This window comes from Staurois parvus, unplaced genomic scaffold (genome assembly GCF_062004578.1).
Source record: "Staurois parvus isolate SC_StPar_1 unplaced genomic scaffold, SC_StPar_1.0 ptg000799l, whole genome shotgun sequence".
In the NCBI taxonomy this organism is placed as follows: domain Eukaryota; kingdom Metazoa; phylum Chordata; class Amphibia; order Anura; family Ranidae; genus Staurois; species Staurois parvus.
The window spans coordinates 554,111-571,073 of NW_028318595.1; positions in this window are offsets into that span (position 1 = coordinate 554,111).

The following is a 16,963-nucleotide window of genomic DNA, read 5'->3' on the forward strand; positions in this document are numbered from 1 at the left end:
GGTGTCACCTCCACATATGTCTGCATTATGGTGTCACCTCCAGAGATGTCTGCTGTATGGTGTCACCTCCACATATGTCTGCATTATGGTGTCACCTCCACATATGTCTGCATTATGGTGTCACCTCCAGAGATGTCTACAAGGTAGGAGTGTTGCCCACTAAGCCACTGTCAGGGTCGATTCACCCCAGGAATCACACAGGAATGCACTGTGCGGTGCGATTTCACCCAATTCATTTTGAATGAATTCACTCATTTTGAATGGGCTGAAATTGCACCGCACCAACAGTAGTGCATGAACTACATCTGGAAACTCACTGCAGCCACATCACATGGTATTTCTGTACCAAACAATCCAGTACAGGCAAACGGGCACTGCATTTATGGTACAGGCTAGGTTCACATCTGTGGGGGTGGTTTCCGCTCCTGTTTCCGCAGCCACACACTCAGAAAAACGCAGTTAATGCACTTACAGTTCCCGTGCGGACTGCGATTTCTAAAATGCTGCAGGGACCTTTTCCTGCGTTTCAGGAGGCAGGGCAGCCCATTTAAATTGTAGAGTCGCACAGATGTGAACGTAGCCTTAATAGTGGCACCTGCTGCAGATCGGAACATGACTGTATTCTGGTGAGAACCAGCACTTAAAGGGTAGCTGTACTTTTCTGGGAAAAAAATAGCAAATAAAAAAAATAACAAAGTCTATACAATTGCTACACAAAGCATATTGTAACTCAGTGCTTCTCAATTATTTTCTGTCATGCCCCCCCTAGGAAGAAGAAAACATTTCGCTCCCCCCCGCGCGACTGTAAATAGTATAATTTGTCTATAAAATTGTTATAAGTAGGAATAGTGCCCCATCATTGGTGTCAGTGGGAGGAATAGTGCCCCTTCATTAGTATCAGTGGGAGGAATAGTGCCCCATCATTGGTATCAGTGGGAGGAATAGTGCCCCATCGTTGGTGTCAGTGGGAGGAATAGTGCCCCTTCATTAGTATCAGTGGGAGGAATAGTGCCCCATCATTGGTATCAGTGGGAGGAATAGTGCCCCATCGTTGGTGTCAGTGGGAGGAATAGTGCCCCTTCATTAGTATCAGTGGGAGGAATAGTGCCCCATCATTGGTATCAGTGGGAGGAATAGTGCCCCATCGTTGGTGTCAGTGGGAGGAATAGTGCCCCATCATTAGTATCAGTGGGAGGAATAGTGCCCCATCATTAGTATCAGTGGGAGGAATAGTGCCCCATCATTAGTATCAGTGGGAGGAATAGTGCCCCATCGTTGGTGTCAGTGGGAGGAATAGTGCCCCATCATTAGTATCAGTGGGAGGAATAGTGCCCCATCATTAGTATCAGTGGGAGGAATAGTGCCCCTTCATTAGTATCAGTGGGAGGAATAGTGCCCCATCATTAGTATCAGTGGGGGAATAGTGCCCCATCATTGGTGTCAGTGGGAGGAATAGTGCCCCATCATTAGTATCAGTGGGAGGAATAGTGCCCCATCATTGGTATCAGTGGGAGGAATAGTGCCCCATCATTGGTATCAGTGGGAGGAATAGTGCCCCATCGTTGGTGTCAGTGGGAGGAATAATGCCCCATCATTAGTATCAGTGACACCAATGATGCGGCACTATTCCTCCCACTGACACCAATGACACTTGCTGACCCCTGTTGCAGTATGGTGCTGCTGCAGCCAGCATATGTGGTTGCAGCAGCACCTCTGCACTGCACACTTACCGGCTTTTCCCTCGCTCGATTTTCGCGGGTCCGCTCGGCTCCGCCTCCTCGCCCGTGATTGGCCGCCTGTGTACCTTTCCTGAGCTACAGTTCTGGCGGCCAATCACCGGTGAGGAGGCGGAGCCGAGCGGCAGGAGTGAGGGAGTGGCCGGAGTGACGGAAGGAGCAGCGCTTCCTGGATGGATCATCGTGGGAGCCAGGGGTAGAGACAGCAGCCCTCTGCCCACCCCTGTACTTAGTGTCCCTTCTGTCGGAAGGGGGGGGGGGGCGGCGGCAGCACCGCGCCCCCCTTGACAGAGGGGGGGCGCGCCCCACTATTTGAGAAGCACTGTTGTAACTCAATGTTAATAAAAATGACATTTCCTTTTCAATCTGCCGAACTGTCATTTTCTGCAAAATGCAATATGGCAACCTGGAGGTGTTCTGTATACAGATGGTGTACAGAATGACCCCAGAAATGTCATTTCCTGATTGGCCCCCTGATTTTTCCAGGATTTTGAGTATCCTTTGCATTAAAAATGTCATTTTGGCGAGATACTCCCAAAGGGAAATCGCATCTAAAGGGATGTAGACCCTGAAACGTTACGCATCAGAACCATGCAAGCCAAAAGATAGGAAATCCCTGCAAATTAATTCATTGGGGCCCCCCAGGTCACCAGAACTAGTGTCCCCATTGGAGGATTTCCCCTCTATTACTTTTCTAGGGACAACCCAAAATGTGGGATTTTCTTTTACTTTTCACTTTAAATGATAATTGCAGCAGGTGATTGATAATTAGAAAGTCACCCCTTTCTAGATTGTAAGCTCGAAAGAGCAGGGCCCTCGATCCCCTCATGTTTTGCATTGTATTGGTATTGTTCTGTCACATGTTCTGTCCCCCTTTGTAATGTACAGCGCTGAGCGAACTATTGGCGCTATATAAATACTGTATAATAATAATAATTCACATTCACTCTGCACCAGGGGTGGACTGACCATTTGGAAACTCAGGCACTGCCCGAGGGCCCGAGGTCAGTAGGGGGCCCCATGAGATGCCCCTGGTACCTTTTTCATAGGCTTTTTTGAGTTTGGGCAAGGACACAGGGGCCCCATGATCCCCTATTGCCTGGGGGCCCCATGAGTTGTCAGTCCGCCCCTGCTCTGCACATGGACAAACAAACAGCTATTTCTTCAGAATAACAAAAGGTAGGAAACTGCAACAAAGTTTATTGCTTTGACAAACCCGGTGTACCCGGCACTGCAAGGGAACATTCTGTCTCATGCCTGGAGAGCATTTTTAATATGATTGGACAGAAGACAGCTGATATGTATAAAGGATTTTTTGGTTTTTTAAAAGAAAAAAACAGGTGCTGGGGAAAGGGAGGTGCACCTGTGGACAGGAATGTTTAAACATATGTTAAATCTTACATATAACCAGTGACTGGCCTCAGGTGATGCAAATCCTCCTACATAAGTTGTATCTGTTTATCTGCAGTAATCTCTTCTCTACATCTGTTTAAAGTGCTGAATTTATAAAGCTTGTCTGAGAGTTCAGAAAAGGGGTGGTGAGAGTTGACATTACACTCTACAGAGCTCAGTGAGGGGGACACTGATAGAGGGACATCTAACGAGGGGGACAGTGATAGAGGGATCTCTAATGATGGGGATACTCATGGGGGACCTCTAATGAGGGGAACACTGATAGAGGGACCTCTAATGATGGGGATACTCATGGGGACCGCTAATGATGGGGATACTCATGGGGGACCTCTAATGAGGGGGGCACTGATAGAGGGACCTCTAATGATGGGAATACTCATGGGGGACCTCTAATGAGAGGAACACTGATGGAGGGATCTTTAATGATGGGGATACTCATGGAGGACCTCTAATGAAGGGGACAATGATGGAGGGACCTCTAATGATGGGGATATTCATGGAGGGACCTCAAAAGAGGGGGACACTGATGCGGAGTGTCACAGTAAGGAGGACCAACTCTGTGAATATTCCATCACCAGCCACCCCCCGCAGATGCCCATCCCCCCTTTCCCCTACCTCCCCCAAACCCCTAGTAAAATCGGCTGCTCGGTCTAAAATGTCTGAGCCTATTTTGTGTCCCAGCCTGGGCCTGCCCTTCACACAGTACACAGTCACAGAGCTGAGGCTGTCAATCTGCTAAAAGTCCCTCCCCTGTCACCATTTTTGTCTTGGTGTCAGGAAAACTTGTCAGAAGTGACTCATGCTGATAGCAGAGGAAGGAGGCAGTAGACAGAAATGACAATTAGTACTCTGGATTGAGACAAGTACACACTATAGAGGGGTATGCTTTGTTCATATTTCATGTCTGAGCTTTACGACCAGTTTAAGACTTGGAGGTACCCACAGCCAGCCCTATGGAGACAAAAAAACTAAATGGTTTTCCATAAACTTGCATGCTAGGGTTGCATGAGCGTACATGTTTATGCCTTTGGAGGAGAAATAAGGAGAACTGCTAGACATATCTGGTGTCAGCTTGTCAGGTGGGAAAACATTATTGATAAGCTGAAAAAAAAGGGGAGGTATAGCGAGCGCTCTTTGATAAATAGCAGCTGAGACACTTAAGGTAACCACAGTAACCTTTGTAGTAATAATAAATATAATGAACTGCAGTGCTCAATAAATAAAAATAAATTAAATAAATAATGAAGTAGAAGGTAAAAAGTATATATAATAAAGTTCGACAAATGGCACCAGCAATGACTCCTTATGAAGCAGTTATCCCAATAGAGTTGTGACTGGAATCATATCAAACACTACACTATTTTGGCACCTGTTTTTTGGGCTCCTTATGTGGAGCTATTACACCTACAGAGAAAAATATCCAGTATCCAGAGGAGGGAGCCCTGCATGCAGGCTAAGCACCCATCCATCCTTAAGGGGACCTCTGGACCCAGCAGTATCCCACACTTAATCCAGGCTTGTTGACCAGATCCTAGAAGGATGCCCACCACCTGCCTACTACAGATTACTACCTAGGAGTATTATTCCTACATGCGCATTCCCCATGCGCTTCCAGTGAGTGCGCACTTCTGCTATTTGATTCCAGTCACAACTCTATTGGGATAACTGCTTCATAAGATATCATTGCTGGTTCCATTTGTCGAACTTTATTGAACTTTATTTATTCTCACAAGAACTTTTACTTTTATATATATACTTTTTATCTTCTACTTCATTTTTTATTTTATTCTATTTTTATTTATTGAGCGCTGCACTTCATTATTGATAAGCTGGCCATGGCATGAGTGAAGAGGTCAGGGATTGCATGCGCACTCTCGGCTGTAGCCCAATCTCACTGTAGCTCATCAGCTTGGCAAGCTTGTCTTACCCCTGAGACGATTGTAAGCTCCCAGGATCAGGGCCCTCCTAACCCTCTTGTATTGAACTGTATTGTTGCTGTATTGTCTCTCGTTATATTGTAAAGCGCTGAGCAAACTGTCGGCGCCATAGATCCTGTATAATAATAATAATATTCACAGATCTGAGATTTCTGCATTGCTGGGCAAATCTGGAAGCCTCCCTATATATAAGGATACAGAGGGGTTGATTTACTAAAAGCAAATAGACGGTGCACTCTCCAAGTGCCGTTGCACTCTGCAAGGGCATTGGCTTCAAAGCTTAGTAAATGAGGTGAAGCGTCACTTTACAACAAATACCCAATCACATGCTAGGAAAATAAACAAACAGCGTTTTTGCGTGCACATGATTGGATGATGGAAGTGAGCAGAGCTTCCCCTTAAGCTCTGGAGCAAATGCCCTTGGAAAGTGCACAGTCTATTTGCCTTTAACAAACAAACCCCATTGCCATTCACCCCAAAGTCACCCCAATTGAGGAGAAAAACCGATCGCCCGAAATGAATTTTCTGGGATGATTGTATTGCTTCCCCCAGGATAAGACGTGCTTCAAAGCTGCTTGTGATTGGATGAGTTGAAGAAGCTCCTCTAACTTTCCATCTATTTCTGCTGATAGAGCACAGATGAAACATGATTTATTATTATTATCACTGTTATCATTTGCATAATTATAATTATTATGAGCCTTACCATCATACTCCGCAGCATATTACAGCCGGCGCGGCATACTTCCAGTGCTGCGTACTTCTCAACAGCATCCAGCAGGCATCCCAGTGAAGGAGTTACGAGGCACACGATCTCTAAACTACATGAAGTTTCTTTCACACCAGGGGCGGACTGACCATTCCAAAACCCGGGCACTGCCCGAGGGCCCAGGGTCAGTAAGGGGCCCCATTAGATGCCCCTGGTACCTTTCATAGGCTTTTTTGGTTGTGGTTTGAGTGTGGGCGAGGACACAGGGGCCCCATGATCCCTTATTGCCCGGGGGCCCCATGTGTTGTCAGTCCACCCCTGTTTCACACTGCTTACCGCCCTCTGAAAAGAAGTCAGCGGTGGATCACTTTTCAGAGGGTGGTGTAGCAGCTGTTCAGGTGCCTTTTTTATTATTTTTATTTTAAATTGCCAAACAACAATTGTAGAGTGTGGGACCGTGCTTCAACTGCTAACCAAGCAGTTGCAGAGCTGCCTGATTGACCTCATTGTACAGGTTTGACAGGTAGTGTCTGTCAAGCTCTGAATCCAAGGTTAAAAATGCCACTGCCACAAAGCATCAGCAAAGCGCACTCACCTGTCCCCCCCCCCCCCACCCCCCCCCCCCCCCCCCCGTTGCACATCTGGAAGAGAACTAAGCGAAGCTGGCATGGACTCCATTTTTTGTTAGATTTGCTTTAATCAACATATACAGTGGGGAAAATAATTATTTGATCCCCTTCAGATTGTGTAAGTTTGCCCACTTACAAACAAATGAAGGGTCTATATTTATTATCATAGGTGTATTGTAAATGATAGAGACAGAATATCAACCAAAAATCCAGAAAAAACACAAGATACAAATGTCATAAATTGAGTTGCAGTTCAGTGATTAAAATAAGTATTTGATCCCCTGCCAACCAACAATAATTCTGGCTCCCACAGACTGGCTATGTGGTCATGTGGTACACAGATTAGTCCTGTCAATTTAAGAAGGTGCTCCTAATGACAACTCATTATGAGTATATAAGACACCAGCCCAAAGAATCTTTTTCTTGGGCATCACCATGGGCAAGACCAAAGAGCTGCCAAAGGACATCGGGGACAAGATTGTAGACCAGCACAAGGCCGGAATTGGCTAAAAGACCATCAGCAACAAGCTTGGTGAGAAGGAGACAACTGTGGGAACGTTTATTCACAAATGGAAGAAATACAAAATAACCATCAATTGCCCTCAATCTGGAGCTCCATGCAAGATTTTGCCTCATGGGGTAAGGATGATCATGAGAAAAGTGAGGAATCAGCCCAGAACTACACAGGAAGAGCTTGTGAATGATCTCAAGGTAGTTGGGACCACAGTCACCAAAGAAACCATTGGTAACACAATACACCACCATGGATTGAAATCCTGCAGCACCTGCAAGGTCCCCCACCTCAAGAAGGCACATGTACAGGCCTGTCTGAAGTTTACCAATGAACATCTAAATGATTCATATAAGGATTGGGAGAAAGTGTTGTGGTCAGAGGAGACCAACATTGAGCTCTTTGGCACTAACTCGACTTGCTTGGAGGAAGGAAAATGCTGACTATGACCCTAAGAGCACCATCCCTACAGTCAAGCATGAAGATGGAAATGTTATCCTTTGGGGCTTTTTCTCTGCTAAAAATACAGGCTGACTTTGCCTCCTTGAGGGGCCAATGGACGGGCCATGTATTGTAAAATCTTGGATGAGAACCTTCTTCCCTCAGCCAGAACACTGAAGATGGGTCCTGGATGGGTCTTCCAGCATGACAATGACCCATAATACACGGCCAAGGCAACAAAGGATTGGCTCAAGAAGAAGCACATTAAGGTTCTGGAGTGGCCTAGCCACTCTCCAGACTTTAATCCTGTAAACAATTTATGGAGGGAGATGAAACTTCGAGTTGCCGAGCCACAACCAATAGACCTTAAGGATTTGGAGAAAATCTGTAAAGAAGAGTGGACCAAAATCCCTCCTGAGATGTGTGCAAACCTGGTAACCAACTACAAGAAATGTCTCACCTCCATGCTTGCCAACAAGGGTTTCTCCACCAAGTCATGTTTTGCTTGGGGATCAAATACTTATTTTACTCTCTGAACTGCAACTCAATTCATAATATTTGTATCGTGTTTTAATCTGGATTTTTGGTTGATTTTCTGTCTCGATCATTTGAAATACACCTATAATAAAAATGATAGACCCTTCATTTCTTTGTAAGTGGACAAACTTGCAAAATCTGCAGGGGATCAAATAATTATTTTCCCCACTGTATTTAAAGCCCATTTTTTGTTTCAGTTAGACTGAGTATGACCTGGGCAAAACCACTGCTAATTTTTATAGGGGGGGGGGGTTCACATTTTGACCCTGAAACACAACAGGAAATGAAAAGAAATCTCTCCAAAGAGAAAGATATCCCTTCTAAGGATCCATTCAAACTTGTGCAACTCCAAAGTCCTGTGATTTCCAATGTGACTTTACATTGCGACTTTGATGCAGCTTTGGATGGGTGTGACTTGGATGCGACTTTGCCTGTTGACTGTTGCACAATTGTCACATTGATAACATTAAAGTATTACTAAACCCAGGACCCTTCATTCATTATATCTGATCTCCCACAGTACATAGAACATGGAAATGCAATTATTGTCGTAAATATAAACTGCTAAATATCTTTTCTCATCAGAAGAATATAGCAGCCTACAGGGGCGGACTGACCTTTTGGAAACTCGGGCACTGCCCGAGGGCCCGGGGTCAGTAGGGGGCCCCATGAGATGCCCCTGGTACCTTTTTCATAGGCTTTTTTGAGTTTGGGCAAGGACACAGGGGCCCATGATCCCCTATTGCCCGGGGGCCCCATGAGTTGTCAGTCCGCCCCTGGCAGCCTAGTGACTTCTACCAGTGTCCAGCTGAGCATTGCTTAAAGCGTGTAGGAGAGGTTTTCATTCTCCTCTGACTGTCCTATGAGGCTGCCTAACCCCTTATCCTCTGTCTGGACAGCGGTGATTGGCCCCCTGCTGATCACATGCACCCTCCGAAAAGAAAAAAAACTCTAGCAATACACACTAAACTGAGCATGTGTAGAGTGCCTCCTAGGGCTCCGTACTATCAGCAGAAGGATTGGGGACAGTAGAAGAAAGGGAGGACCGGAGAAGACAGGATCAAACAGCCTTTTTACACAATTCGGTGGATTAACCCCTTAGGTTCCACAGTGAGTATAACAAGCATGCTTGCTGCATATACAGACTGATTGTACTGTTGTGGGTTTAGTAACACTTTAAGATGTGACTTTCATGTGACTTTTGAGAGTTTACATTGCCGTCCATGGCACTCAGGTTTCATGAAAGTTGTATCAAAGTAGTGCAGGAAGCTTTTTATAGTCACTGTGACTTTAGGTTGTATAGATTTCCATTGAAATACACCAGCTGCAACTTGGCATGCGACATTATGGGGGAGATTTACTAAAACTGGAGCACTCTGGTGCAGCTGTGCATGGTAGCCAATCAGCTTCTAACTTCAGTTTAAGGTCAATTCAGTTTTGTCAATAAAACCTGGAAGCTGATTGGTTTCTATGCACAGCTGCACCACATTGTACACTCTCCAGCCTCTAGTATCCAAAGTCGCATGACAAGTCGCACAAGTGTGAATGGAGCCTTCGACAACTGTCACTGTTGGAGGATTTTCACTCTGTTCTCATACTGGTGACAACTGTAACATTTTGATTTCAGGTGACTTTCTCTCCAATGACAATGATCATCCAGAAAATAGAGGGGGAGAATCTCACCAGGGAAACAGCAATAAAAGCCTGCCAGCGGTTCTAACCCCATCCCACGCTATCCAAATGATTAAAAAAAATATTTGGCTTTACATACGCATCTATTCTCTCCAGCCTCTATCTGATTTTTAATAGCAATGCCACCAATCTGAGAGTCATCATTAAAGCAAACATTTGTTATATTGCAGTTTACCAATTTCTAGATGTGATCTGCATTAGTTTTCTTTATTAGTCTTTCTTTCATCTGGTGATCTGGCCAGTAAGTCTGTTGTTTTTTCAAAAGAACAAGCTCTGCAGCAGAATGTATCAGTTACATGGATGAGACAAACCATTCAGCACTGCTTACAATTTATTATTTTATTTTATTTCAGGTACTTATATAGCACCATCAGTTTTACGTAGTGCTTTACATATATATTGTACATTCACATCAGTCCCTAACCCTCAAGGGGTGTACAATCTAAAGTCCCTAACTCACATTCATACATACACATACCAGGGCAGGGGCGGACTGACAACTAATGGGGTCATAAGGGATCATGGGGCCCCTGTGTCCTTTCCCAAACTCAAAAAAGCCTATGAAAAAGGTATCAGGGGCATCTCATGGGGCCCCCTACTGACCCCGGGCCCTCGGGCAGTTCCCGGGTTTCCAAATGGTCAGTCCGCCCCTGTACCAGGGCCAATTTAGACAGGAGCTAATTCACCTACCAGCATGTCTTTGAATTGTGAGCGGAAACCAGTAGTACCCGCAGGATACCCACGCAGGCACAGGGAGAACATGCAAACTCCAGGCAGGGGGTGCCGTGGCTGGGATTTGAACCAACGACCCGAGTACTGCCAGATGGAAGTGCTAAGCATACAATGGTCAGTTCTGTTTATTCATGTAAAACCTTTATCCCAAAAGAAAAACTATTTTGCTGTGACTGCTTATAAAGTATTAGTTTGAGCTTGGGTTCAGTTTGTTAGTGTATCTAAATCTGCTAGTACATCTAACACAGCCCCTCCCCCCAGACTGACAATGTTGCTGTCTTTTGTCCCTCCTGTGCTCCTTCATCCAGAGTGGGGGGGTGTTCTAATACAGGAGGTGCGTTACTGGCCAGATCACCAGGTAAATCAGAGGGGGAAAAAAGCCTAAAAAAGAAAACAAATGCAGCCACCACATCTTGATTGGTAAGCTGCAATATATTTGGTGTTGGGCAGGCGCGGACTGACAACTTATGGGGCCCCCGGGCAATAGGGGATCATGGGGCCCCTGTGTCCTTGCCCAAACTCAAAAAAGCCTATGAAAAAGGTACCAGGGGCATCTCATGGGGCCCCCTACTGACCCCGGGCCCTTGGGCAGTGCCCGAGTTTCCAAATGGTCAGTGCGCCCCTGGTGTTGGGTTTAATACCGCTTTAAGCTCATATTAGTGCAAATTCTATATGTGTCTAACGATAGTGGACATAGAATCTGCCCGGAGTGGGTCTTTAGGAGCATCATACCCAACCTTTTATCTGTCAGATCGATTTTACAGTCCACTGGGTAAGGTCTGACCAAGGGACACGTCCTTTCAGTGTGATTCCATCAAACAAACCATGACACAACCTGACAGGTAAAGGCATTGCAACATCCTTACAAATAATTTGTAATAACAAACTCTTCTGTTGCCGGTCTTCTTGTAATTAAAGCTGAAATTTCTACTTATTTTTTGCCTTCCCCTGTTCCCACCTCCTTCCTCATTAACGGGCTAATGACATTTGTAAAATATAATTCTAGACCCAGTAATGTCCTCACTGGATCTCTGTGCTTCTTTATGCAATGCAGGCAGATCATGGCTGGTGGGAGGGGCCATCAGGGTGCTATACATAGCTTTCTGAAAACTTCACAGCAACCCTGCCTAGGTCTAAATGTTTTCTGCTGCGTTTTGCAGAAATGCACAGCAGTCCATTTAAAGCGGAGTTCCAGTCACCTGTCAAAAAATAAAAGTCAGCAGCTACAAAAACTGTAGCTGCTGACTTTTAAAAAACAGCCACTTACCTGTCCCTCTGTCCCGCGATGTGTCCCCCGCAGCCCGTTTCATCGGTTGTCCTGTATTCCAGGAGGTCAGTACACAGAAATTGCACCACACAGAAATTGCATGTGATTTGCACAGGAATGTGGTGTGGTTTCTGTGCGAAACTGCACTGCATTTGGTGTCAATGGGAGGAATAGTGCCTTATCATTGGTGTCAGTGGGAGGAATAGTGCCTCATTGGTGTCAGTAGGAAGAATAGTACCTCATTGGTGTCAGTAGGAAGAATAGTACCTCATTGGTGTCAGTAGGAAGAATAGTGCCTCATTGGTGTCAGTAGGAAGAATAGTACCTCATTGGTGTCAGTAGGAAGAATAGTGCCTCATTGGTGTCAGTAGGAAGAATAGTGCCTCATTGGTGTCAGTAGGAAGAATAGTGCCCCACCATTGGTGCCTGTAGGAGAAATAGTGCCTTATCATTGGTGTCAGTGGGAGGAAAGGTGCCCCATCATTGGTATCAGTGGGGGGACTAGTTCCCCATCATTGGTGTCAGTGGGAAGAATAGCGTCCTGCCATTGGTGTCAGTGGGAAGAATAGTGCCCCATCATTGGGGTCACTAGGAAGAATAGTGCCCCATCATTGGTGTCAGTGGGAAGAATAGTGCCCCATCATTGGGGTCACTGGGAAGAATAGTGCCCCATCATTGGTGTCAGTGGGAAGAATAGTGCCCCATCATTGGTGTCAGTGGGAAGAATAGTGCCCCATCATTGGGGTCACTGGGAAGAATAGTGCCCCATCATTGGTGTCAGTGGGAAGAATAGTGCCCCATCATTGGTGTCAGTGGGAAGAATAGTGCCCCATCATTGGTGTCAGTGGGAAGAATAGTGCCCCATCATTGGTGTCACTGGGAAGAATAGTGCCCCATCATTGGTGTCGGTGGAAAGAATAGTGCCCCATCATTGGTGTCAGTGGGAAGAATAGTGCCCCATCATTGGGGTCACTGAGAAGAATAGTGCCCCATCATTGGGGTCACTAGGAAGAACAGTGCCCCATCATTGGTGTCAGTGGGAAGAATAGTGCCCCATCATTGGTGTCAGTGGGAAGAATAGTGCCCCATCATTGGTGTCAGTGGGAAGAATAGTGCCCCATCATTGGTGTCAGTGGGAAGAATAGTGCCGCAAGGAATGGATATAGGCAAGCAGAGGGCCACAGTTTGGAGATCACTGCCCCAAATGGGTGATCAGAGAATTGTGGCAGGATGATTGCACCCACCCAAGACATACAGGACGCCAGGAACTGACCCCCCCCCCCCCCCATGTACCAACATATCACTTTAGTGAACTAACCCAGATGCTACATCACAGTTGGAGAATGAAAGATTGAATCTGATTGGTGGATGGGGGTCACACAAATACGTATGTAATATTTATGAAAAATGTATTATGGGACACCACATGTTCTACAAAAGTGAATAATTTCCCCTGTATGTACAGACAGATACACTCTAATAAAACACATGTGGTTGTATTATCTGCCTGCCAGCTGTACCCAGCCTGTGCCCACCCACAGCCTGCAGATCTATGGGGTGGTCTGATACACACAGAACATGGCAGGATTCTTAAATAAAACTCATAATTGGCCTCGGAAAATAGCAAATAAAGGAATCCCAATCACTAAAATCTCCTATCGGGGTAAACATGTTAAATCACTTCAAAATGAATTTGCAAAATGTTTTAGTGTACGGCTTTTAGTAAAAATAATACCTGGAGGTCTTGCCAGGAAGGCCCTTGGTCAGGCACTTCCTGTAATGGGGTGACAACACTCTGTCCCTGTCTTTTAATTGTTCTTCTGCGTTGTCACCCTGTCACAAGGGCTTCCAATGGAGACTACAAGTGACCATTCCAACACAAATTACACAGGCGTGGTCCACTGTTGTCACTGTCAGGAAACCTGCAGTGCAGCCATCATGCACATAGATAGGAAGTAGCTGCAAAGAGGCTGTAAGAGATCAGCCACACAGAGATGCAAACACAGGATAAAAGCAGTGAAAATAGGAATTTTATTAGACAAAAACTATAATTGTTTATGATTCACCATTTTTTTTAGCGAACTTAATTTCTACTCCTGTCCTGCAGTTGGGTGTCCGCCACCCACCTTTGTGTGTTCCAGCTTCTCCTCTATATAAATATAATATAACATAATATAATATATAAAAAAGTAACCATCCAGCAGGGAGATTGGAACCCCATTCTGAGGGTCCCAGCAGATGTGCAGACCCAGGAACTAAATACAGAGATCTTAGCAGTAGTGATGAGCTAAGGTTCTGGCTGAAGGTGTCACATAATTGCAGGCCACTGGCCCAATCAGCTGCAGCCAAGAAATCCCCAGTGAGGTTGCTAGTGTGGTGACACCATTGACCTAATATGGCTACTTGGCTATATATAGTTAATTATATGGTCCAAATATGGCCATAGTTGATCAATTATGTCACCAGTAGCTGCATGTAGCAAAGGGGCGGGGATGCTGGTGACATCATTGATCTAATATGGCCGCATGGTGACAATGATGTCACCCTGTAGCTGCACATAGCAAAGGGGCGGGGATGCTGGTGACATCATTGATCTAATATGGCCGCATGGTGACAATGATGTCACCCTGTAGCTGCACATAGCAAAGGGGCGGGGATGCTGGTGACATCATTGATCTAATATGGCCGCATGGTGACAATGATGTCACCCTGTAGCTGCACATAGCAAAGGGGCGGGGATGCTGGTGACATCATTGACCTAATATGATCACATGACCATATTTGATTAATGACAGTGTCCAGATATGGTCAAAGTAGGCCAAGCATGTCACCAGTAGCTCCACGTAGCAAAGGGACAGGGATTCTGATGACATCATTGACCTAATATGGCCACATGGTGACAATGATGTCACCCCATAGCTGCACATAGCAAAGGGGCGGGGATGCTGATGACATCATTCATCTAATATGGCCGCATGGTGACAATGATGTCACCTCGTAGCTGCACGTAGCAAAAGGACGGGGATGCTGGTGACATCATTCACCTAATATGGCCACATGGTGACAATGATGTCACCCTGTAGCTGCACGTAGCAAAGGGAAGGGGATGCTGGTGACACCATTGACATAATATGACCACGTGTCCATATTTGGTTAATGACATTGTCCAAATATGTCCATAGTAGGTAAATGATGTCACCAGCAGCTACATGTGGGGTGGGGATGCTGGTGACATCATTGACCTAATATGGCCAAATGGTGACAGTGATGTCACCCTGTAGCTGCACATAGCAAAGGGGCAAGGATGCTGGTGACATCATTGACCTAATATGATCATATGGTCATATTCGATTAATGACATTGTACAGATATGGTCATAGTAGGCCACTGATGTCACTAGCAGCTCCTCGTAACAAAGGGACAGGGATGCTGATGACATCATTGACCTGATATGGCCACATGATGACAATGATGTCATCCCATAGCTGCATGTAGCAAAAGGGTGGGAAAGCTGGTGACATCATTGACCTAATATGGCCATACGGTGACAATGATGTCATCCCATAGCTGCATGTAGCAAAGGGGTGGGAAAGCTGGTGACATCATTGACCTAATATGGCCATAGTTGATCAATGATGTCACCAGTAGCTGCATGTAGCAAAGGGGTGGGGATGCTGGTGACATCATTGACCTAATATGGCCACATGGTGACAATGATGTCACCCTGTAGCTGCACATAGCAAAGGGGTGAATATGATAGTGACATCATTGACCTAATATGATAACTTGGCCATATTTGATTAATAACATTGTACAGATATGGTCATAGAAGGCCAAGGATGTCACCAGTAACTCCATGTAACAAAGGGACAGGGATGCTGATGATATCATTGACCTAATATGGCCACACGGTGACAATGATGTCACCCCATAGCTGCACGTAGCAAAGGGGTGGGAAAGCTGGTGACATCATTGACCTAATATGGCCATAGTTGAGTTGATCAATGATGTCACCAGTAGCTGCATGTAGCAAAGGGGTGGGGATGCTGGTGACATCATTGATCTAATATGGCCACATGGTGACAATGATGTCACCCTGTAGCTGCACATAGCAAAGGGGTGAATATGATGGTGACATCATTGATCTAATATGATCACATGGCCATATTTGATTAATGACATTGTGCAGATATGGTCATAGTAGGCCAAGGATGTCACCAGTAGCTCCACGTAACAAAGGGACAGGGATGCTGATGACATAATTGACCTAATATGGCCACATGGTGACAATGATGTCACCACATAGCTACACGTAGCAAAGGGGCGGGGATGCTGATGATATCATTGACCTAATATGGCCACAATGATGTCACCACATAGCTGCACGTAGCAAAGGGGCGGGGATGCTGGTCCCAATATTGACCTAATTTGACCACGTGTCCATATATGGTTAATGACATTGTCCAAATATGGCCATAGTAGGTCAACAATGTCACCTGCACCCCCACCCCTTTGCATATGCAGCTATGAGGTGCAGAATTCCCAGGCTGCCACCGAAAGGGCCTTCAGCCTGATATCATTTGACAGCTCCGTGGGTTCAGCCCCAACCTTAGCTCATCACAATTCTCCAGTAGATTCCCCAAGAGATACATGTTGTCAGGTGGTTTAACTCTCCAACATCCAAGAAAAGCTGAAGCATCTGTCTTGGGTGGACTGATCCTTGAAGAATCTTTATCAGCACGCTCTGTGAGATGTTTTTTTTCGTGGTCTCTGGCTGTCCTGCGGCGTCAGTTCATGCCCGGGCTACTCGAGACTGACACCGAACACTGGGAGTCCTCACTGACAAACTGTGAATTTTAAACAGGTGTGCGCAGCGCGAAGGTCAACGTTGACTCGCCCGATGACTGACACCTCTTTTGTTGGATCTCATTAAAATGCTACCCCCTTCTTTTCCTGTGCCATGTTTCCCTTGAAATGTTAGCAGGACAAGCCTAAGTCAACATGCAAAATGCAGACTAACAAAGAACGCTTTTCAGATGCCAGAAAACGAGTCGCTCCCACACTGGCGCGATTTAGAAAAAACATTTTTACTTTCTTCCAACGCAGCAGTTATCGCGGATGGCTGAAAAATGTGTCAGCGAGGTCACGCCATTAAAATTGCTATGTGTGCTCCGGGGGCTTCTGGAATAACATGGGGAATGGGCTCCTTCAATGGGAACATGATTCCTCTATAATTGTAGTATAGTTATTTATGTATGGAGTCATTTACTTCCTGTGCTGGGATTCACCAGTTCATTGACCGTATGAACGTTGGAGGCTAGAGGCCATATAGATGAATAAAGGTCGCGGAATTCTTACA